The 24,256-nt window shown below is 40.7% G+C and overlaps 1 protein-coding gene across 6 annotated transcripts in view; it reads right to left on the reverse strand.

Annotated features, from left to right (window-relative positions):
* WASF3 (WASP family member 3) overlaps window positions 1–23,965 on the reverse strand; it is a 52,639-nt gene extending 28,674 nt beyond the window's left edge. The window contains exons 1-4 of one of the 6 annotated variants that reach the window (XM_061628515.1): window positions 23,176–23,349; window positions 7,983–8,121; window positions 7,145–7,216; window positions 5,439–5,542 (exon numbers count right to left, since the gene is read on the reverse strand). The gene's annotated coding sequence lies outside the window, so the exon portion shown is untranslated. Of the gene's footprint in view, window positions 1–5,438; window positions 5,543–7,144; window positions 7,217–7,982; window positions 8,122–23,175; window positions 23,351–23,750 lie in introns of those variants that run through there. The other 5 variants (XM_061628516.1, XM_061628517.1, XM_061628514.1 and 2 more) reach the window with 5 other exon arrangements.
* Window positions 23,966–24,256: the final 291 nt, after the last annotated feature.

The raw sequence follows: 24,256 nt of genomic DNA on the forward strand, positions 1-24,256 counted from the left end.
GCTCTCCAGTTGTTTTGTACTACAACTTCCATCAGTCCAAACCAGAATGGACCACCTGGATGAAATTAAATTATCACCAAAACCAAATAAAACCAAAATAGCTTTAATAAAAGCAGCTATACATGCACAATATTAAATTCTTCTCTACTGCATCATTTGAATTTACTTCTCCAATTAATTTGTTAGCTTGACTGCAAAGGAAAGCTAGTACAAAGATGAAACAGCATTTTATCATTTGATGGCTCTTCTCCCCTCTGATATGGAATCTTAAACATGTAGGTAAAGCTAACTATTCAACTGTCCCTCTCTGGGATGTTAACACCATTTTGTATTGTTGTTCTCTCACATGACCAGATTACAGAATTAACAAAAGGAGGTGCTAACAAGTTAATGCTGTTCTTAGCTGCAAGGGCTGCTCATCTGCATGCAGTTATCTTCCAGATGGCTCTCAATGTACGTGTGGGGCCAGGCAGAAGACAGAATATATCCTATGCCATTTGAAGCTCTTAAATGGTCTTTGTAACAAATACTGTTGACCCACAGTGCTCAAAAAATGATATAATAAGTAATCCCTTCACAAGGTGTTGTGACCTGCACATAAATTCACCAGGAACACTACAGTCAGTTAATCACTTTTAGGTGCCATTTGTTTCAACAAGGGAGACTTAATTCTCCCATTGAAATCAACAGGTTTTTAAAGAGCTTAACTTTGCAGGGTAAGACCTTCCTTGAAGGAACAACAGGGTTACAATTACTGTACTAGTCCTTTCATTTTTTTTTTTAAATGGTCTTAGTCTAACCCAGGTGTGGGGAAACTTTGACCCTCCAGATGTTGCTGAACTACAACTCCCTTCAGCCCCAGCAAGCACAGCATATGGCCAAGGATGATGGGAGTTGTAGTTCAACAACATCTGGAGAGCCAAAGGTTTTCCATGCCAGGCCTAACCCAAAGTTGTACATTTCTGATAGAGATGTCAAGCTAAGAGCCAATCTTACTCATTTTAAGGTTATCGCTAAGAAATACAAACAATGAGATGTATCCAAAACAATCATGAGTTCCACCCATGGACCAGTGCTTTCCCACCCTCTCTTCACCACAACCTTCTTCACACACACCAAAAAGACACCTGTGGAACAGGGGACCATTGGGAACACTATGAGATGTGGCACAGATGGCTGTTGCTGGAGGGATTAGTTGGTGGAAATTGCTAGACTTGCTGAATACAACCTAAACTATAGTCTATATTGTTGCTCTTATGGCTAATTTGCTCAGATTTCTTTATAAACTCGTGCGTGCGTTTCATGGAATCCATGGTGGTGTACATGGGATTCCCAAAGAGGCTCCCAACCAGCACAAAGCCTACTAAGCTTCAGCAAAGTTAGTGTGTCATATGTTTTTGGACCATGAAGTAGGACCAGGTCTACAGACTGTAACAAAACATTAAATAGACTTCCTTTTCAGAAAGGATAGTACCAAAGTCAAACTTTCAAATCAAATTGAAGTTTTCAAATGGCTTCTTTGATGGGAGAAGGAGATAGTAGGGTGACAGAGAAGTTACCATTTTCAAGTTAAATATACTCATAGCAGTTTGTCATCCTGACAAAACTAAATCTCTTGTTGATATTCAGCGTGTATTAAAGTTCATATTCTGGAAAAAAAAAAAACAGACCTCTCCATGCTATTTTCTCATCAGTTTTGGGAGACTACCACACCCAGTATTCCACTAAGTACAACAATCTAAAGCATAAGATGAAGAAAACTGCAATTGGCCTGACCAAATAATAATAATAATAATTGAGTATACAGAGTCTTATCTGGCCAATTAAGGGGCTTTTCTCCCCAGCACAAAAGTTCCATTATGCATTTGAAGTGCATAAGAGGGAAAAGGTTGGAAATCCTGTTTTAATTGTCAGTAATTGAAACTGATATAAGTTTAACCCCTATAGTTCATGCTGTCATTGGAAAGGACACTGGAACATAGCTAGACAACATCCGAAGAGTTGCCACTTGATACGACAATGAGTAACTAAAAAATATATGTTCTTGAATAAAGGGGTGCCTTTCTGTATGAAGTTTCTAACCAAATTAGAGGCTAGCTTTCAGGATCTATTCTCCTGCTAACTGTCCTTTATTACACTAAAAAATATAGCTATACACTGAATGGTATTTGAATTGTAAAAAAGGTTGTTTAATCTATTCCTCAGAACTAGGGGGCATTCTATGAGGCAGGAACACTACATTTTGGTTTTGCTTAGCCACAATTCAGATGTTTATTTTTTCACCGAACCCCCAAACTTCTCAACTTCATTTTAATCTGGATTTTTTTTGTTCTTTGCCTTTTTGTATTTTGAAATCAAGTTCTAAACATTTCACTAACTTAATCACCATCAGGTCTTCAGTACTGCCTCAATTTAATAAGCTGTGACCAAACCTAAAATTGGGCTATCACCTTCCAACTCCAAACTCAATTAAGACTTTCAGGGCTTCCCCATGTGACCTTTAAATAAGATGAAGATGAATGTAATAGACTTGCCATCTTAGATCTGCCTCCTAACAGGAATAGGTAGAAACACCAGTCTGTCTTGGTTACAATTATAGTGGTCCAGTTCCCCCTTTTGCCCCATCTTAATTAAGAGGGACTAGCCGGCTATATTCCTGTGTGCCAAGCTAAGCCAAGGTTTGGCACAGCATGTTGTCTGAACCAGGACACAGCATTGAACAACTTCCTCACTAATCCCAAACTGTAACCAAGGTTTGTTCTCAGCACAGTGCAGCAGTAAGGAGAACCAGAGAGGCTGCAAACTCCTCTCTAAAAGCCTGCACATTCGTGTGGTCTTACTAAGTCAAGGTTTCATTTAGTGTTTCATGTGAACCAGGCTGTGAGGAAAGTGAACTACAGGCTGAGTTCATCATTCTAGAGCTTAACTCACACACATATTTTGAAGAGGTGTCTGTAGATACCAAACTCAGATACTGGAGCAAAATATACATTAAAACTGTAGTAATCATGTATCACCCATAATATCTGTCCAAAGACAAACTGAAACCAGAAGCCTTAAATATGACAAGCCATTTAATTAAAACACACAAATCTCAACTTGCATTAAATAAAAAAATGTAACATAGAATATCCACATCTTAATTTCTAAGACACTTATGCAAACTGCTGAGTAGTAACTGCAAATCATATTTATAATGTTAACAGGGTTTATAAGAACTTTCAAATTTATGCCACTATCAAAAGCCCTGAAAAACAAAGCTCATTGTTATGACTCTTGCAGTGTGCTTACTACATCATGTTGGGTCCTTGAAAGGAAGTTGAAAATTTCCCCCCAAATACAAATAGTCATGTTTAACCTACTAAACAAGACAAATTCTGTTAACAGCATGATACAGCACAAGACGATGCATGCTACCTCATACTCAACTGCTCCCACTCACTCGCCACCCCAGTCAACTCTGGTCCAGACACATTTTATTGGTGGCAGTGTGTGAGGGTACTGCCTTTGAATGGGAGCCAAGGTGTTTAAGAAGAAAAAAATGTTCTAAAACATTTTAGACCTTAGGAGGAGAATCTAAAGCTAGCTGCAGTTAAAGTCTGTACAAACATTTCCCTTGATCATAGCTAAGACAGGAGTGGGAGCAGACAGTGCAGGTTTCTTAGGTTGGGTCCTATATTCTTAACAATTAAGAGGGAGCAACATTTCAACTGGTTACACATTAGGATAGAAGAGAAATTCTGTTCAGTTCACATTTTAAAGGCAACCGGCAGCCCTCCTTCAAAATTCACATTTCTCTGAATTTTGCTATGCAGCTCTCCAGTCGAGTAATATTTACAAAAATGCATATACTAGGATAAAATATGCATATAAATGCATTTTTAGAGAAAACAACATACAAAAGCACATTATATTGGGGAACTTAGTTTGCAAATATGTACATATTAGGCAAAATTAGCAAAAATGTGTAGATAAGATGACATATACCAAAATGCTCATGAATTTTCATGAGGACTTTTCAAAAAACTCGCAAACTGATGTGGAAATGTGAAGAACCATAGAACAGTACTGAATTTAAGATTGGAAAAATGAGAAACTGAGCGAAACTGGAATTTCTATCGTATCTAGTTGCTCAACAGTGAAGCAATTAAGGAAAATATGCATGCAACTTTAAATTATCCATTAACAGAGTAGTTGCAATAGTCCATTTGAACTTGGTATCTGCTACATAGTGATACACTATGTACTCAGCTCTTGAAAATTTCAAAGAAAACAGATCATTACTCAGTTCAGGACCAGAGGCATAACTAAACTAATTTCAACAGGAGTGTGCAGAGGCTTTGTTCAGTATTCATGAAGGCTGGAAAGCTATGTTCAATCTGATTCTAGAACTGTACTATTTTTCCAGTTATACTTCAGTTTATTCAGTACTTCCAGTCCATCAGCACACATCCTTTCAGAATAAACAAGTACAACATTCTAATGCTGGTTAACGTATCACTCTGGCTTCAATATGTCTACTTTAGGAATGTTTAAGCTCACCACTGGGGTTACAACAAAGCCATATTTACATAAACTGCTGCTACACACACACACACACCCTCCTGTTACTATTTTTGCAGTGGTAGTAGTAGCTTCAGCAAGTGCCACCACTCTAACAGAAATTGCAGTCAAATATATACCATCAATATGGTGGCAAGTACTCACATAAATGGCCCTCACACATCAGTGTGGTGTGGCAGCAAGTCCAATGGTGCACCCCTACACAAACAGCAATAATTTAGGTGCTACTGTGGTGTGTGAACTAGCCCTTATTTAACAAATATTCAAACAATTCCAATGAGACTCACAGCTGTAGCTGCTGTTCTAAGAACACGTACATAAATGTAATTTCACAGAAGGAGCTAATTGCTTCCGAAGATATTCAGGACTGTGACCCAAGTGACTTGGTTTGCATACTGTGGAGCAACAGCTATTTATTTACATGCTTTTGCAATAATATTTAATGGAAGAACATAGTTTCCCTTCTTCAAGTGAGAATACAGCCATTCTGTTATATATTCATAAGACACGTTTCAGCTAATCTATAAAACAATGACATAAAATGCACAAAAATAAATAAATAAATCCTTAGGGCAAAAAAGAAGTGGCCACTGAATCAGAAATCAGATTCACAGAAATAAAGCAGGTTTAGTGTTTTTAAAGTTACTATTTGAATTCCAGTGGGGAAAACACTCAGCTTGAAATATGATTTATGCCTATATCACTTTATTTATATTTGCTTCCATTTATGATGCTCCTTTCTAGCAAATCTGGACATTTCTTTTATATCTCACAAAATAAAGCAGTATAATTTTAAAGAATCATTACACTAAACTGTTTGGGCACTTCAACACCATAAAAAAATTTTGATTGTGTTTTATTAATACTTAGCTTACATCGTACAGACCGTCCTTGATGTTAAAATTGGCAAAGAAAGCCCCCTTTGTAGTTCCACCACCTTCAGATGTTCAAGGAATGGTGACCCAGGAGAGAACTTTCTCTGTAGCAGCCCCAAAACAGTAGATATATAATAATAATAATAATAATAATAATAATAATAATAATAATAATAATAATAATAATAATAATAATAAATTTAATTACTGTGTCGCCTATCTGGCCAATGGCCACTCTAGGCGACGTACAGCAGTTAAAACACAATAAGATAAAATACAATAGTACAATAGAAAAACAATAGAAAAACAATACAGCAGCAGACAATGATATTAAAACAGGGTATTAAAACAGGATAGGAGGCAATTCAATCCAGTAATTAACCCTCCCCGGAAATCCCAAAGGCCTGTTGAAAAAGCCAGGTCTTTAAGGCTTTACGAAACGTATTTAGGGAAGAGACATGCTGGAGATCTTGTGGGAGTTCCAGAGGGTGTATATTCTATACAGTAGGGCCCCACTCATACGGCAGGTTAGGTTCCAGACCCCCACCGGGAAGTGAAAACCGCCGAAAAGCAGATCAGCTGTAGCACGGGGGTCTGGAACCTAACCCGCTGATTGCACCAGAGGAGGGGAAGAGCAATCTTCCCCTCCTCGGGTGCAATCAGCTCGAGCGGGAGTCTGATCATGCCAGAAGAGAAGATCAGCTGTAGCACGCTACAGCTCATCTTCCCCTCCTCCAGCGTGATCAGCTCGAGTGGGGGAGTCTGATCGTGCCAGAAGAGGAGATGATCAGCTGTAGCATGCTATAGCTGATCTTCCCCTCCTCCGGCGCGATCAGCTGGAGTGCGGGGAGCTCCAGCCCCCCCTCCAGCTGATTGCCCACTGGCGCCATATTAACGGAACGCCGAGAAGCAGGGCCCTACTGTAGACAAGTGTCTAGTACCATCATTACTCAGTTGAAGACACACCTTCAACAGCTGAAAAGCATTTTTGTGATCTACCTTATAATTGTAAATGTATGATTTGTGTTGCAAACATGTGGTTTTTATTTGGTTTTAAATTATATTATTTGTGTTGTTGTAACCCACTCTGGGACTTTGGGGTGAAGGACTGGTAAATAATACTATAATAATTTATTATTATTCAAGTTAAAAATCAGATAAAAAGGGGACTATCACCATAACTTTACATCAATAATAAAAACCCAGTATAGAGGCTCTCACTTAAAATCCTAGAAGCAACTCAATATATAGTTTCCATAACTTGAATATACTTGCAGCAACTTCTGTAACTGTATTCTCATAAACAGAGAATCCCTCCCCACAGGAAAATCCTAAATTCTACTTCAGGTGAACTTGAAAGATCACTCAGCATTCTTGGTATGTCACAAGACAGGCGAGAGATTATCTTAGTGACTGTTTATTAGCTAACAGGGCAGGGGAAGAGTAAAATTTACCAATCAAATTTTAGTTCTCTAGTGAAATACTTTTAATTTATTTATTTCATTTGTATCTCGCCCTTCTTCTCAAAGGAGCTCAGGGTTCCTAGCAATTCAAAGTACTACCCACTCATAGAGGCAACTAGCTGCTGCATCTCCCATCATTCCTCCTTGAAACAAGCCTTCTTCCTTGAGGCCTTTGGCTTAACTTCTTCATCCGCATTCCCAATTAAAAACAAGTTAAAAGTATGAGTAACTGCATTTGCTCACATTCACTCTGCTGTACTTGTCTTTCACTCCTGTCCTCCTTTTGTCTTCCCCTTGTTTATTTTAGATCAGGAGCTATTTGTGGGCAAAGATCAATTTATATTTTGCTTATCAAGTTATGTAAAGCATTATCTACACTGAGAAAGCCATTTATTCTCAAATAAGTTGATCCCTCTGTTTTTGCAGCAATCAGTGATCAGACCATGCCTCCTGACTGGAAAGATGCAAACTCAGAGCAATGATTTGCACAAGGTGCAGCAGCAGCATCCTTTGAGGACAAGTAATTCTCCTACATCTCTGCTTCAGGTCTAATTGAATAATGCAATCACATCCATTGCCCAAGACAGAGCCAAATTACTTATTTTCCCATCAGTCCTTGTCTACAGTAGATACCACTGCAAGGCCAGAGCAGGGAATCTACTGTATATCTTCTAAGAATTTAAAGTAGAACTTTATGGAGATAAGAATGAAGTGTCCTTCCAGTTTTTATTCAGTTTTGGGCAACACTGCAACTATCACTATGGACGTATTTCAAAGTGCTTAGAAAAAAATGGTTGCACAGCAAACATGGTAAAGGACAAACAAACTGAGAAACCCCAGAAACAGGGTTTGAAAACTACTGGAACAAACTTCTACATTAGCACACTTTTTTCCAGATTAAAATCCATCACTCTGACAAAAAAGTTTGCTTTAGTGTGCATAAGAATTATTTGTCCTCAGCTGAACCCATGTGACTTGTTGCTGCAGGTCACTTTTCTGATCATGCCTCCTCTGAGAGCAGGTAGTTTTCCTCTGTGCAGGAGAGGTGACCTGTTCCAGCCAAAAGGAGCGTGCTCCTTACCTGGGAGACTTGTCCTTCTTGGCAGATCTATGTCGGGAATTATGCTCCTCCTCCCATCCAGGTCTGGCTCTCATGCTGCAGAAGTGCAACAGAAGTTTCCACTGTCAGGATCAAATCCGGGAATCAAACATTGAGTTGCCTGATAACACAACAAAAAACATGGGACTGAAACTAAGGGAACTCTTCCTATTGAAGGGGGCCAATCATGAAATGATTTGCATAGGCCTACTCCAAAGCAAGTGGGAAGAGTAACCAACTTCTGGATAACAACTACTGAAAGAGAATCTCCTGCCCACCCATCCTTCGGAGGGTGACGAAAGGAAGCAAGGCAAAAGCAGTGAGTAATTAAAAAATGCAGCTGTCCTATGGCTCACGGGATAATATTTCTCATATAATACTAACCGTTGTCACATACCATGCTAGTATGACCTGGAACACAGTATGTGAATTATTAGATTACTGTAATAAATTGGAGAGGGGGGTATAGAGAGACTGTCATATGTGGCACAATTGTTTAGAATCACCAATAGACTGTTCTCATGTGTATTCTTTGACATCAGATGCCAGGTCCAACATGAAAGATATTTAAGTAAAATAAAAGCTACTTTTTCTAAAAATGAAAGAATTAGGTTAACTGTTTCAATACTTCGTAGAAACAAAGCTCTGTGTGGGGCAGGATACTTTCAAGGTCTAGAGAGAAGTTTAAAAGCATAAAAACAATGAACAGGTCAATTATTCAGAATACATATCACTACAGACAAACACATACAACAATAAACAAGTTATGTTAATTTTAAGTTAAATTAATAAACAAACAGAAGTAAAGCCAAATATCTTTGATGAGGATATTCACTGCAATATTAGTTGTATACATGGGGACATAGGTAGCTGTCTTATACTGAGTCAGACCGCTGGTCCATCCAGCTAAGGGTTGTCTACACTGACAGAGTGGCTCTCCAGGGTTTCAGGCAAGAGTCTCTCCCAGCTTCACCTGGAGCTGCTGGGGACTGAACCTGGGTGCTCTACCACTGACCTATATATAGCTCTTCCTCAAATTACTGAATTCTGTTAGCCATATATCAGGAATGAACAACCTGTTTCTTAAGTGCATCACACAACTATTATTTATATTGGCAACTAAATGGCAAATGTGGTTCAATATAAGTAAGTGTAAAGTTATGCATGCTGGAGCCCAGAGAGCTATGCTAGTCGGGCGGTATAAAAATCTAATAAATAAATAAATAAATAAATAAATTAACTTCACACATACAGTGATGGGGATAGGATGGGGTTGACTGATCATGAAAAGTATCTTGGAGTCATGGTGGATAGCTTAATGGAAATGTCAACCCAGCATTCCATATTAGGAACCATTAGGAAAGGGATAAAAAATAAATTTGCTAGTAGCATAATGCCTTTCTACATATCTATAGCATGGCCACACTTGGAATACTGTGCACAGTTCTGGTCACCAGATCTTTAAAAGGATATTGTAGAGCTAGAAGAAGTACAGGAAAGGGCAACTCAAACAACTGAGTGGCTGAACAACTCCTGTATGAGGAAAGGTTTTGTTTGAGACTTTTGGGGGAAAGTTTAGAAAAAACTAAAAAAAAAAAGTTTTTTTAAACTAAAAAAAGTTTAGAAAAAAGATGACTGGTGGGAGACATGACAAAATGATGTTCACATATAGTCAAACTATGAAAATCTGCTACCATGTTGTGATGGACACCAACTGGATCAGCAGAAGGCAGTAGAGCAGAGGCTGCAGTAAGTCCCCCAAAAAGAGGCATTCCCAGGGTGGGGCATGTCAGGGGGAGACTTACCCCTATTTCAGATTCCATTCAGCTCAGTCATATGACCCAGCAACCCAGCAGAAGTGACAATGGCAACAAGAGTGGTATAAGTCAAACTCTATTTCAAAGGCTTATTTCCTTCCAGCAGGCTTGGGGTGGCTCAGCCAGCAGTAGCCCCACTCCTGAATAAACTTTGGAATAGGGGTAAGTTACACCAGAATAACTGGCCCCAATATAAATTACACTGGCTTCCTATAGTTTAGATGCTCTGCCCAATAGTTTTAAGAGAAATTCATGTAGGATAAAGCTATTACTCATGATGGCTATATGCCAACTTCAAGATCAGAGGCTGCATTCCCATGAATGTGTTGCTGGGAAACAACTGCAAGAGAAGGTTGTTGCCCTCATATCCTGTGGGCTTCCCATAGACATCTGTATGACTAATGCAGGGAACAGGATGCAGGATCAGATGGAAGTTCGGTCTGATAAAGAAGGGCTCCTCTTATGTTCTTATTTATATGCTGCACTATACCTGGAGTTTAGGAGTGTTTGAGCAGTACATGTGGTCACCAGTTAGATCCCCGCCTTTTATTGCCACATAAGAAGTGGAAGAGACTGGGAATAAAGCAGCAGGACGAAAAATTCAATCTATTGATCCTCAAGGAATGTGGTTCTCAGTCAGTATGAAACAAAAAATATTGCAGCAGGCAGGTGTAGAAACAGGAAACCATTCAAGGGACAACAAAAATAGTTGAGCAAAAGGACAGCTCATTAGTGGTTGTGGTGACAGGTAGCAAAACGCTGATGGGGGAAGGGCATTACATAAGCAATGTATTGTCCTTTGAAAGCTTTTGTTATGAAGATTTTGTGACTAAAACAATAATTATTTGATTATTAATAATAAACAACAACAACTTGGCAACTAAAGAACAGAGGGTTCATCCCTTCCTCCTATGCATGGCATACAGATTACACATCCCAGCCAGTGACAGGGACATACCAGCATAGGGACTTCTGCACTGGAATCCTAACTATATGCTCTGAGCAAGAAGACACTAGAGATGAAAAATTTCCAGACATTTTGAAGCCATGGGAAAAAACCATTTTTTTCTGGGGGGTTTTCAGAAAAATGGAAATTTCTGGAAAAATTGAAAAATGCAATATTAGCACTTTTTACAGTTTGAAAGTCACTTTGTTACTTCAGGAACATCAAATGTAATTATGTACAAGTTGGTTTGGCATAAAGTTATCACATTTGGTATATTAAAAGTACATTTTATTCAAACAATTACTACAAATTGAATTTACTGTTTTAGATTTTTACTTTTTTGTAACAAATGGATCTACAGACTCCCGAATTGTAAGGAACCTCTTTTGTTTTGCCAATTTATAGGGAGCAGCAAAAAACAATAAAAAAAGAAAAGAAACCATGAACATTAAAAACGAAGAAAATTATTTCTCCGCTAGTCCTCCACAGTATCAAGCAGACATAAAGCATTCCCATAAAAAGAACTGAGAAAAACGGAGGGACCAAGATTCAATGAAACGTTTTATTCATCATGCTAAAATAAAACATTCCATAATCCATTTTTCTTCATTTTTTTCAATTTTTCAGAAAAAAGCAAAGGTTTTGGGGAAAACTGAAAAGCCCCATCTTTTTCCAAATTATTCCAGTTTTTTTCCGGGCCTTCACATCTCTAGAAGACAGTGACTTTATTTATGGAAGAAGCAGCAAAGCTCATACACAAGAAGAAAATATCTCCTCCTAACTTCTAGAACCTTCCAGAAAGGGTTGCCTTTGGTCAGCACAGTATCAATTCCATATGTGGGACTGCAAAGAGGCACAGAGTTCTACTCTATCAATCAGGTATGGACACTCAGACTTCTGGTATTATTTTCTACATGGATATCCAAAGCCTCTTATTTCCTTCCAGTCAAAGATGCCGAAAATGGGAATTCTGCGCACATGTAGTTCCAGATACAGAAGTAACTTGTTCTAGTCCTGTATTCCCAACACAACAGAATGCAAACGTAGTTTCATATTTTGATTTATCTTCTCCAGAGGACAGACAAGAGTTATATTGAAATCCAAGTTGTACTTGCAACACTTAATACTTGGCTTCAACATATTCTGAAGAGAAAATTTATCCCATGACAAAAGTGCAATGATTATGACAGACAATATGGATGCTTTCAGCAACTGTTTTCAAAGGATAACACACTCTGATCTTCTCTCCAAGAACAACAAATGCAGTTGCATGAAATATGTACACAGCTGGCGGATCTTAAGTGAAATTTATGGATGTAACAGTAATGTTTTACATTCTTTTCAATTCAGGACCATGTAAAATCACAAAAAAAATTTAAACATGCCAGCTTAAGACGTTCAATATATTTCAAACAGTCCGTAAAGAAAGGAGGATACTTTTGGTGCATGACTGCTTTTTTGCAGGGGAAAAAGTGGCTTGAAAGGAGAATATAAATGGGGAGGGGAGAAAACCACAATCAAGTAGAATACAGAAAATTCAGCCACTAATGCATTGAAGCTACACATCCTGATGCAGAATCAATACAATCTACCCTCAGAGGAGAAACAAGATGCATTTTGGTCGCTAAAAGAAAGTAGCAGGCTTATATTGAAGACATACTCACATGTTCCTCCCTCTACTAAGGGTCAGTTGGAAATAAATTATTGTTATTCATTAGATTTTTTAGTTGCTTGATACCCGAAGGTCTCCAAGCAACTTACACAATGTCAACACAAAACAAATAAAACAGACTATAAAATCATAACAAACTAAAAAACAATAGCAATAAAGCACTCACTTTTTCTTTTTTTAAAAGGATGCACCTCTCCTAGTTATTTATTCGGGACCATAAACGACTGTAAAAACTAAAGAGTAGAAGCTGTGCTGTACAGAATGTAATGCTCAAGATTCTACAACAAAGGCTCTTACCATATATGGAGGGAGAAATGCCAGACGTCCAAGCTGGATTTAGAAAGGGAAGAGGTACCAGAGATCATATCACAAACATACGCTGGATAATGGAACGGACCAAGGAATTTCAGAAGAAAATCACCCTGTGCTTTATAGATTACAGCAAAGACTTTGACTGTGTAGATCATGAAAAACTATGGAATGCTTTAAAAGAAATGGGGGTGCCACAGCATCTGATTCTCCTGATGCGCACCCTATACTCTGGACAAGAGGCTACTGTAAGGACAGAATATGGAGAAACTGATTGGTTCCCAATAGAAAAGGGTGTGAGATAGGGGTGTATTTTATCACCCTATTTGTTTAATCTGTGTGCAGAAAATATCATACAGAAAGCGAGATTGGACCATGATGAAGGAGGTGTGAAAACTGGAGGAAGAAATATCAATAATTTAAGATATGCAGACAATACCATACTACTAGCAGAAACCAGTAATGATTTGAAACGAATGCTGTTGAAAGTTAAAGAGGAAAGCACAAAAGCAGGACTACAGTTGAACGTCAAAAAGACTAAAGTAATGACAACAGAAGATTTATGCAACTTTAAAGTTGACAATGAGGACATTGAACTTGTCAAGGATTATCAATACCTTGGCACAGTCACTAACCAAAATGGAGACAACAGTCAAGAAATCAGAAGAAGGCTAGGACTGGGGAGGTCAGCTGTGAGAGAACTAGAAAAGGTCCTCAAATGTAAAGATGTATCACTGAACACTAGTCAGGATCATTCAGACCATGGTATTTCCGATCTCTATGTATGGATGTGAAAGTTGGACAGTGAAAAAAGTGGATAAGAGAAAAATCAACTCATTTGAAATGTGGTGCTGGAGGAGAGCTTTGCAGATACCATGGACTGCAAAAAAGACAAATAATTGGGTGTTAGAACAAATTGAACCAGAACTCTCACTAGAAGATAAAATGATGAAGCTGAGGTTATCATACTTTGGACACATCATGAGAAGACATGATTCATTAGAAAAGATAATAATGCTTGGAAAAACATCAGGGAGTAGAAAAAGAGGAAGGCCAAACAAGAGATGGATTGATTCCATAAAGGAAGCCACAGACCTGAACTTACAAGATCTGAACAGGGTGGTTCATGACAGATGCTCTTGGAGGTCACTGATTCATAGGGTCGCCGTAAGTTGTAGTCGACTTTGAGGCACATAACAACAACAACACAGAACTCAACAAGGAGGCAAAAGACAGAAACTGAACAGGGCCATTTTTGTGTGTTCTGTGACCTTCTTACTCAATTACCTGCAAAAAAGTGAATATATCATGCTTTTTATTTTATATTTTCAGCATTAAATATATCTACTTTATAATGTGCATCTGTTTTTAGGGTTTATGTTTTTTAAAACAGAATGAGATGTTAGCTTATTCACAGAAGTCATAATCTTCTATTTATTAAATTTTGGATAGTATTAGTTTATATTTTGTCTTCACTAATAGTATTAGTTTATAATTTTGTCCCCATTGCTTGGCTCAGGAAAGATCATTTCCAAAGCTAAGCATAACCATTTTTCTGGGCCAAATGTTTTACTACTCAGTCTTTTCAGAGATTTCCATTACAGTATGAAGCTCTTTAAGGGGTAATTTATTAAGAGCAATAAGAGGATGCAAGCTTAATAAATATTATCAAGGTTAAAGAGAAATGCAAGCCATGATTCCCAACACAACTCAACACACAAACCAATTGGGGAGAGAGTTATAATAGTGACTAAAATTTAGCAAGATACTTTTACATATAGACTTTTCACTTTCCTTGTTGATGTACAACAATATTTAATATTCGATATTAATCAACAATATAGAACTAAATGGTTGTTAGTTCTAGATGGATGCTTTGAATGCAACCACCACACACACCTCACAAACCATGATTAAAGAGGTATCAGAGTATTTGCATGGACAGGACTATACTACATATGTATACATCTCATTCATTTGTTGTAAAGAAAAACTGCCAATTTCCTGGAAGCAAGGTTCTGAGCACTGGAGTGCTTACTTTGACTGGTGAAAGTAAGTTTGCAGGTTCCTAAAGTAGTGATATTTTCTATTGTTATTGGTAGCGAGCATATGAAAAGTGCAATGTCACTTCACACTTCCATAATGCGCAACTTCCCAATAAATACAGAAGTCAATATTCAAAAGAATGTATTTGTATGCAAGCCATGCTTAAAACAAATTGTGAAGCTAGTATGTAGCCAAATATGCACAAAGGCTATTCAGCAGTAAGGGCATTTTGTCCAAGTTCTTTCAGTTAATTATGTAAAAGAACCAAGCACAAGAACCACAAGGGCTGTGAATAGAGGCTGTCCCCCAAACGAATAGAAACTGTATGTATAACAGTATGTATGTAACGCAGCCGAAGCTCTGTTCACAGCCGGAGTTCGATTCCAACGGAAGGAGGAAGTCGAATCTCCGGTAAAAGGGGTCGAGGTCCACTCAGCCATCCATCCGTGGTTGGTAAAATGAGTACCCAGCATATGCTGGGGGGTAAAGAAAGCCCGGGGAACGAACTGGCAATCCCACCCCATATATACGGTCTGCCTAGTAAACGTCGCAAGATGTCACCCTAAGAGTCGGAAACAACTCTCACTACAAGTGCGGGGACACCTTTACCAACAATGCACCCAGATCTTTAGGGTCACAATACCAAAAAAATAAAAAAGACATGAAGAACGCTCAGTCTCAAACTCCCATCATGTTTCATGCGTAAACAACATGAGATTATGTTGGATATTTTCAAAATGGTAATAATGGAATAAATGAGAACTGCAGCTCTCCTTCTTCCACAAGAATAAATGGGGACCAATCAATTTAACATAACAAAGAACTTCTTCTTGCAAAAAGCACCATTATTTTAATCATTATTGAGATATGAAATATATAAAGGGTTCAAAAAATATCCAACACTTGTTCAATTAGCACTTACTGCAACAGACACTGCTAAATCCAAGAACTAAAGCCCAAGACAAATGAGAAAAAATTATTTACAGAGAAGTAGCCATGAGTGTTTGTTTTTGTTGCAACAAAGAGTCTTATTTTATTTTTATTATTTATTTATTTATTTATTATTTGATTTATATCCCTCCCTTCCTCCAAGCAGGAGCCCAGGGTGGCAAACAAAAACACATCAAAACATCATAGAAACAGAACTTAAAATACACCAAAACAAAACAACTTTAAAAACATTTTTTAAAAAAAGCTTTAAAAGCATCTTTAAAAAAGGGTTTAAAAAATAGGTTTAAAAAAAAAATATTAAAAAGCAATTCCAACACAGACTGGGATAAGTCTCAACTTAAAAGGCTTGTTGAAAGAGGAAATTCTTCAAAAGGAGAAAAAATAGCAGAGATGGCGCCTGCCTAATATTTAAGGGGAGGGAATTCCACAGGGTAGGTGCTGCCACACTAAAGGTCCGTTTCCTATATTGTGCAGAACGAACCTCCTGATAAAATGGTATCTGCAGGAGGCCCTCACCTGCAGAGCGCAGTGATCGACTGGCTATATAAGGGGTAAGACAGTCTTTCAGGTATCCTGATCCCGAGCTGTATAGGGCTTTGTACACCAAAACTAGAACTTTGAATTTGGCCTGGTAGCAAATGGGCAGCCAGTGGAATTCTTTCAGCAGCTGGATGACATGTTAGCGACACCCTGCCCCAGTGAGCAGTCTCACTACCACATTTTGCACCAGTTGCAGCTTCCGGATCAACCTCAAGGGCAGCCCCACATTACAGGGCATTACAGTAATCCAGCCTGAAGGTTACCAGTGCATGGGATAACAGTGGTCAGGTTACCCTGGTCCAGAAACAGCCGCAGCTGTCTTACCAGCCAAAGCTGGTAAAAGGCACTCCTAGACACGGAGGTCACCTGGGTCTCTAGCGACAAAGATGGATCCAGGAGCACCCCCAGACTATGGACCTGCTCTTTCAGAGGGAGTATGACCCCATCCAAAGCAGCCAATTGACCAATTATCTGAACTCGGGAACCACCAACCCACAGTGCTTCCGTCTTGCTAGGATTCAGGTTACTGGCCCTCATCCAGCCCACCACCGAGTCCAGGCAGCGGTCAAGGGCTTGCATGGCCTCTCCCAATTCAGATGTTATGGGGAAATAGAGCTGGGTATTGTCAGCATACTGCTGACACCTCGCCCCAAAGCTCCTGATGACCGCTCCCAAAGGCTTCATATAGATGTTAAACAGCATGGGGGACAAGATGGTACCATGCGGCACCCCACAGCACAACTGCCAGGGGGCCGAAAGACAGTCACCCAATGCTATTCTCTGAGAGCGACCCTGGAGATAGGATCAGAACCACTGTAAAACAGTGCCTCCAATACCCAGCTCACCAAGTCGATCCAGAAGGATATCATGGTCAATGGTATCAAAAGCTGCTGAGAGATCAAGTAAGAATAACAGGGTCGCACTCCCCCTGTCCTTCTCCAGATAAAGGTCATCCATCAGGGTGACCAAGGCTGATTCAGTCCCATAACCAGGCCTGAACCCAGACTGGGATGGGTCAAGATAATCTGTTTCATCCAAGAGTACCTGCAACTGCTGCGCCACAACCCTCTCAATCACCTTCCCTAAAAAGGGGATATTTGCAACCGGTCGGCAGTTGTCACAAACCAGTGGGTCCAGGGTGGGCTTTTTCAGGAGTGGTCAGATCACTGCCTCTTTCAAGGCGGCTGGAACCACTCCCTCCTGTAATGATGCATTGACTACACCCTCGGTCAAACCCCCTCGGCAAGCTTTAATAAGCCAAGAAGGGCAAGGGTTGAGAGGACACGTTGCTGGCTGCATCATCGCAAGCACCTTGTCTACATCATCAAGCTGCATCAACTGAAACCATTGCCAAGAAGTTGTAGCAGATGTTGCACTGGACACCTCATTGGGGACTACAGTAGATGTGGATGGGGCATCAAGACTCCTACAAAGGTGAGCTACTTCACCGTCAAAGTGCCTTGCAAACAATTCACAGTGGGCTTCCGAAGGGTCTAAGACTTCATTTCCTGGAGTTGATGTCAACAGACCCCTGACAATACGGAAAAGCTCCACTGGGCGGCTACTTGAGGATGCAATGGAGGCAGAGAAGCGGGCCTTCTTCACCACCCTCACAGCCACACAGTAGGCATGGTTATGATGTTTTACTTGTGCCCGATCAGCCTCACAGCACGTCTTTCGCCACTTGCGCTCTAGCCGTCATCCAGCCTGTTTCACTGCCCTTAGCTCACTGGTGTACCAAGGTGCAAACCGGGCTCCACAATGCCAGGGAGGGCGCTTGGGGGCAACCATGTCAAGAGCCCGACGCGCCTCGCAGTTCCACAGCGTGACAAGGGCTTCAACAGGGTCACCTGCTCTATCTACTGGCAACTCCCCCAGGGCATTCAGGAATCCTGTGGATTCCATTAGGCTCCAGGGGCGGACCATCTTAATCTGTCCACCACCCCTGCAGGAAAGGATCGGAGCCATAAGTCTAAACTTCACCAGGAAGTGATCTGACCATGACAATGGGGTGACATCCACCCCCCTATCTCCAGACCACCCCTTCCTCCAACTGGAGCAAAAACAAAGTCAAGGGTGTGCCCTTATGGCACCCTAAAGACTTAACACATTTATTATGGCACAAGTTTTTGTGGACTATAGTCCACATAGAAAGAAATTAACAGTGCAATTCTTTAAATGTCTACTCAGAAGTAAAGCTATTTCAGTTCTATGGGTAGAGATGTAAATTTCCAGAAATTTTGAAGCTGTGGGAAAAAAGTTTTTTCTGTTTTTTTCCAGAAAAAATGGAATTTTTTGGAAAAATTGAAAAATGCAATATTAACACTTTTTACAGATTGACAGTCACTTTGTTACTTCAGGAACATCAAATGTAATTATGTATAAGTTGGTTTAGCATACAATTATCACATTTGGTGTATTAAAAGTATATTTTATTCAATTACTACAAATTGAATTTACTGTTTTAAATTTTTACTTTTTTTGAAACAAATAGATCTACAAAATCCTGAACTGTAAGGAACACCTGAACTGTAAGGAACCTCTTTCGTTTTGCCTGTTTATGAGGAGCAGGCAAAAAACATTTTTTTTAAAAAAAGAAGAAACCATCAACATTAAAAATGTAAATGTACTGCCTTCAAGTCGATTCTGACTTATGGCGACCCTATGAATAGGGTTTTCATGAGGCTGAGAGGCAGTGACCAGCCCAAGGTCACCCGGTGAGCTTCATAGCTATGTGGGGATTCGAACCCTAGTCTCCCAGGTTGTAGTCCAACACCTTAACCAATACACCACACATTAACAACAAAGAAAATTATGTCTCCACTAGTCCTCCACGGTGTCAAGCAGACATAAAGCATCCATTCCCATAAGAACTGAGAAAAAGGGGGGGGGGACCAAGATTCAATGAAACATTTTATTCATCATGCTAAAATAAAACATTCCATAATCCATTTTTTCTTCATTTTTTTCAATTTTTCAGAAAAAAGAAAAAGGGCTTTGGAAAAAAAACTGGTTTCCCCCCCATCTCTATCTATGGGACTTACTCCCAGCTGAGCATGAACCTCAACTCCAGGGGCCAAATGTGACCGTCCAGACTGTTCTATCTGGCCCTCATTACTCTCCCCAGGCCACACCTTCTCCTCCCAGGCCACACACCCCACCACCCATACTTTATAAGCTCCTTAAGTGTTTCATGCCTCTTGACTGTCTTAATGGAGGACAAAGAGGGGTATGTGACTGTGTGCGAGAACTAGCTTGCCATACGAAGGTGAAACTTGCTTTTGTTGCTTTGCCCATTGTTACTGCTGGCCCTGCCCACCACTGGCATATGGCCCACAGAAAATTGCCTATATGGGAATGTGGCCCTCTGTCTGGAAAAGGTTCCCCACCCCTGATGTATAGGACTGTGCTCTTAAAGACATTTGGAGTAAAAATGTCACTCAATAATACCATTACTACATCAACCACAAGCAAAGGATCATGGTGTAAAACCAGCAACAGCAGCACCAAGCCCCATGTTCATGCAATGTTTACTCATAGCTCTTCTTTTTTCCATGAACTCAAGGTGGCAAGTATACGCTGGGTACCTAAGCAATCATTAAGGCACTGATAAGAACCAAAGCTGCTTCGCTTTAGCATGGTGTGCCTTCAGACTATCCATAGTCCATAAGTGGTACTTCCTATTCCACTTTTTGTTCACACACTATTGTTGGTGTAGACACCTGCAGCCCAATGTATTCTCAAGTAGAGTTGGACATTTGACCAGACAAAAGATTTGGAAAACTGTCATCAAATATTGGTTGAATAATGATACCTTTAATCAACACATTTGATACTTATGAATCATGCATAAATAAATTCGCATACTGAATTTGTTTTTAAGTTTTTTTCCACAGTGTAATGAACTATTATAAATAATGTTGGGTAAGGTTTCTATATTGACTTCTATATTGGAAACCAGAGTCTGCTTACAGGTACATTTATTTTTGAAAAATTAATGTAAAACAATGTCACTGATGACTACTCACATTCCTTCAAAGATGTCTGTCATATTAGGTGGCCACAGGAAAAGCTTTGCTATGCTGCCAACATCCCAACTACACATTTGTGGATAGGTTTTTAAAAAATCAGACACAAGGAAGTGGTGACTGTCAGCACTGCAGCACATGGAGGGGAGGTTTAAGTGAGTGAACACTGACACATACCACCACCCTGACATGGCAATTAGCATTGGGGGTGAAATTTCTATTGCTGCCAATGGGAGCTTCCTTGTGAAAAATGCTGCATGGGAGAGGCATATTTTCACCAAAATTACAGCTGGGATGGGAAGATTTAACCCCCCTCCATTCTGTACTGCTGTAGACAATACCCCACCCTGTGGCGGTTCAGTGCCACAACCGTGCGAGCGAATCTCTGCATGCTTATCTGTGAATACAGAACTGATGTGGATTGGGGGAAGCAGACAACAGAGTAAACAAAGAAAAAGCTCCACATTTGTGAAACCTAATTTATGCTCAGTACTGAACCTGGAGACCAGTAATAAGCTTAGAGATCATTTATGAAGCAAAAATTCACATATGTCTATACATCAAATGGAAGGCAGCATCCCTATGACATTTTTCTTACTTGGAAAAAAGACAACAAAAGTATCAATTCTTGTCCTACTGAATAGCTTTGTGTATGCTTCCTAAAAAGCTAACCAACTTCAAACTACTTTTCCTTGAGAGCACATGAGGAAGACGTGAAAATCTGCTAAAAAAAAATCTCACTATGTTAAAGCAGCCACAGATCATGTTGGCATATTTGTTACAATGCCTTGGGAGATACACAAGATATTAAACAAGATAAACAAAACGCCTTTGCTATTAGTCAACTGTATAAGAGTACAACCTATTTTGGGCAGATTTATACATATTTTGTGGTAAACTACTCCCTAGGGTGTTTGAAATTACTGGAGAAAAGCCAGTACAGATGCTGTATTGTGAAGTCCCAGTGATTCAATACTGTCAAAAAGGCAAGCTATTGGCTCAATTAAAACATGGTGACAAACCATTGTTTGCACTCCCATAGTTTAGAATGCAAACCATGGTTTAAAGCTGCTGTACTACTTTCATTGTCCATCCACTCAGCACTCACTGACCCAGCACTCACTTCCATAGCTTCATCAATTCACTTCTATCTCTGTGGTTCAGTAGGCTTAGAAAATGGAGTAATAATCTGTCAATTCAAACATCACTCCAAACATCAGTTAACACAAGTCATGAGCTGTGAAACACTTCAAACCACAGTTTCTGACTGTAGCTTGCAATCAGCTGAAAAACCATGGTTTGTCAATTCGGGCATCGTGCCAAAGAAGTTAAGCTTCCATAACCACAGTTTGGCATCATGTCTGAATTGGCCCAGAATGTTTTGCACCTGCTGTACTTCCACAAAGGGTGCACTACAGTTGTCCAGTCACGTAGAAACATACCTGAAAGGTAATTACTCAGATTACTGGACACCAGAAACAGCTCTGTTCTAGATTTATCAGGATAAACTCCTGATTCAAGCAATATACCTAAACTGTCAAAATATGCTGAGCGTTAAACTAACACTTTTCACTTCTCTCGGCTTCACCATTAGCTAACCTTCCTTTACTCTATTTTCACAATGGAAAGGCAAGATAGCCAATTAAAACCACCAACTCCTCACCCACCCAACAAAAAGCAGCACAGAGTGGTTTTAAAAACAATGATTATGTGCAGTCTTGTTAGGGAAAGAAGGGGGACCTAGATTTCAAAGCTTAGGGGGCTTTCCCCCATTGCACACACTGATAATCAACTACGCTTATGTACAAAATGAAAATTTTATTTTGGAACCTAATTTCACACAAGCAAAACTGCCAAGTTGTTTTGCTTTTATGCAAAGCAAAAACACCACCACCACTAATATCTTAATGATTGTAGCGTTATCTACTTCTAGCACTAGAGAGCTGCACATAGTCAAAGGAGATGGAGCCGATGGGCACCATGCCTGGTTAATCGCAACGTTTTAAAACAAAATAAAAGGACTCCAACCTGGGGCTAGTGTGTATGCATGCACGCAGGTGGGTGTGTAGAACACAATACGAAGAAGAAAGAGAATCTCTCCATTAAACAACTGCTTGTTCCAGAATGGAGAAGCGGCCAGCAAACCGGGTCACAAAAAGCCCCCGCCCCGCGACTTAGCCAATCCAATACATGTCTACTCAGAAGCTCCATGGGGTTCAATGGGACTTACTCTCACGTGTGTACTGTGTTGCATCCTTAGTGTATGTGGAGGGAGGAGGTGGGGGGGAAGCACAACCCCTCCCTCTCTCATCCTCCCCCCCACACCGCCGCCAAAGCACTTTGTCTGGAAAGGGGGGGGAGCCCTAACTCTTTCTGAGAGAGTTTACGCTGGTTATTAAGGCGGGCAGCAGCGCAGCCCAGAAAGGCAACAGGACTCGTTTGCACTGAAACGATACCGCTGACCCTCGTGGGCCAGCCTCCTCACTCGCACCTCATGAAGGGGCTTTGACTGGCGCTAACCCCACACAAGGCGAGTGCGTGGGGGCGGGGGAGCGTGGGGGATTAATGTTCTCTTCGCTCGGTTCTCCGGGCGGCAAGCACCAAATAACGGAGGAGACCATTTCACCTTAAACCTCCTCGCACATAAACTCTTTGGGAAGGAGATTAATACCAGGAGGACAAAACCCTGGCCGCTTTAGCCTCCAAGCCGAGGAGGCGCGCTTCGGCCGTTTTCCTCATCACTGTCAGGGATGAAGTAGGGGCGCCTATTCCCAAAATAACGGCTTTCCGTAGGAGCGCTCCTGCTTTCCCTCCTCTATCCCCGCTTACTCTGTTCGCCGCCGCCGCCGCCGCCGCCCCAACATACCTCGTGCCACATTCTATGCGGCTCCTTAAGGACTGAAACAAGTGCGCGGGGTTCCCAACCTGCTCCTCGCAGTCGGCAGCGGCTCAGTTCTGGAGCCATTCAATCCCCTCCCCCTCAGCGCCCTCGAGAGTGCAGACTCTAGTCCCCGCCCCCTCAGTCCTATCTAGGCTAAGAACGGAGGCGGGCAAATAAAAGCGAAGTGGGAGGGAGGAACTGTATCCGCGCAACCAAGCTGATTGGCATTAGCAGTAGCCAGTGAGGGAACAGAAGAAAGAAGGACAGCTTTCTGCCTCAGGGATTACTTAAAAAAAACTGCGTTGGTTTTATTCTTTTCCTCCTCATCTTCGTTGCTCTTCTGGCAACCGGTCCGATTCCATTTATCCTCATCGATCCAGCTTCTCACAACCATCACTTCCTTACGAGCGTTCTCTCTTACCCACCATCAGTCTTCCTCACACAACCTGTGGAATTTCCACACTCATTAGAAGGGTCTAGGAGACCAGGGTTCAAATCGCCACTCAGCCATGAAGCTGCTGGGTGACCTTGGCCAGTCACAGTCTCCGAGCCTAACCTACCTCATAGGGTTGTTGTGAAGATAAAATGGACAGGGAGGAGAACCATGCATGCCATATTAAGCTCCTTGGAGCAGAGATGGGTTATAAATGTAATAATAAATCAGCCTCTTCCTACAGTTACCCAGGAGTACCATCAGGGCAGGACTTTGGGGCAGAAACTCAGGGCCCTGTTCAGTGGAATGAGCAGGAGGGCCCCAAGGCTAGCTGGGCTGGTTTACATATACATTACATTACCATCTGCAGAGGGGTGGCGGCGGATAAGACCAGTCTAAAACAGGTGTGAGGAATCTTTTGTAAGGAATGACTCACCTGGGGCAGCTGAGCCACCTGTTTATGGGGAGGGATGGGGAGGGGCAAGGCAGCAGCAAGGTTGAGGCTGTGGGGTACTAGCAGAACCAATCCAGCCTCCCTGTAAACAGATTGAACTTGGGGCTTTCTGCATGCAAGGCAAATGCTCTACCATTGACCTACAGCCCTTCCCCAAACATTTTTACACTATCACTGCA

The sequence above is a fragment of the Rhineura floridana genome, chromosome 5 (assembly GCF_030035675.1).
Source record: "Rhineura floridana isolate rRhiFlo1 chromosome 5, rRhiFlo1.hap2, whole genome shotgun sequence".
Taxonomy (NCBI): domain Eukaryota; kingdom Metazoa; phylum Chordata; class Lepidosauria; order Squamata; family Rhineuridae; genus Rhineura; species Rhineura floridana.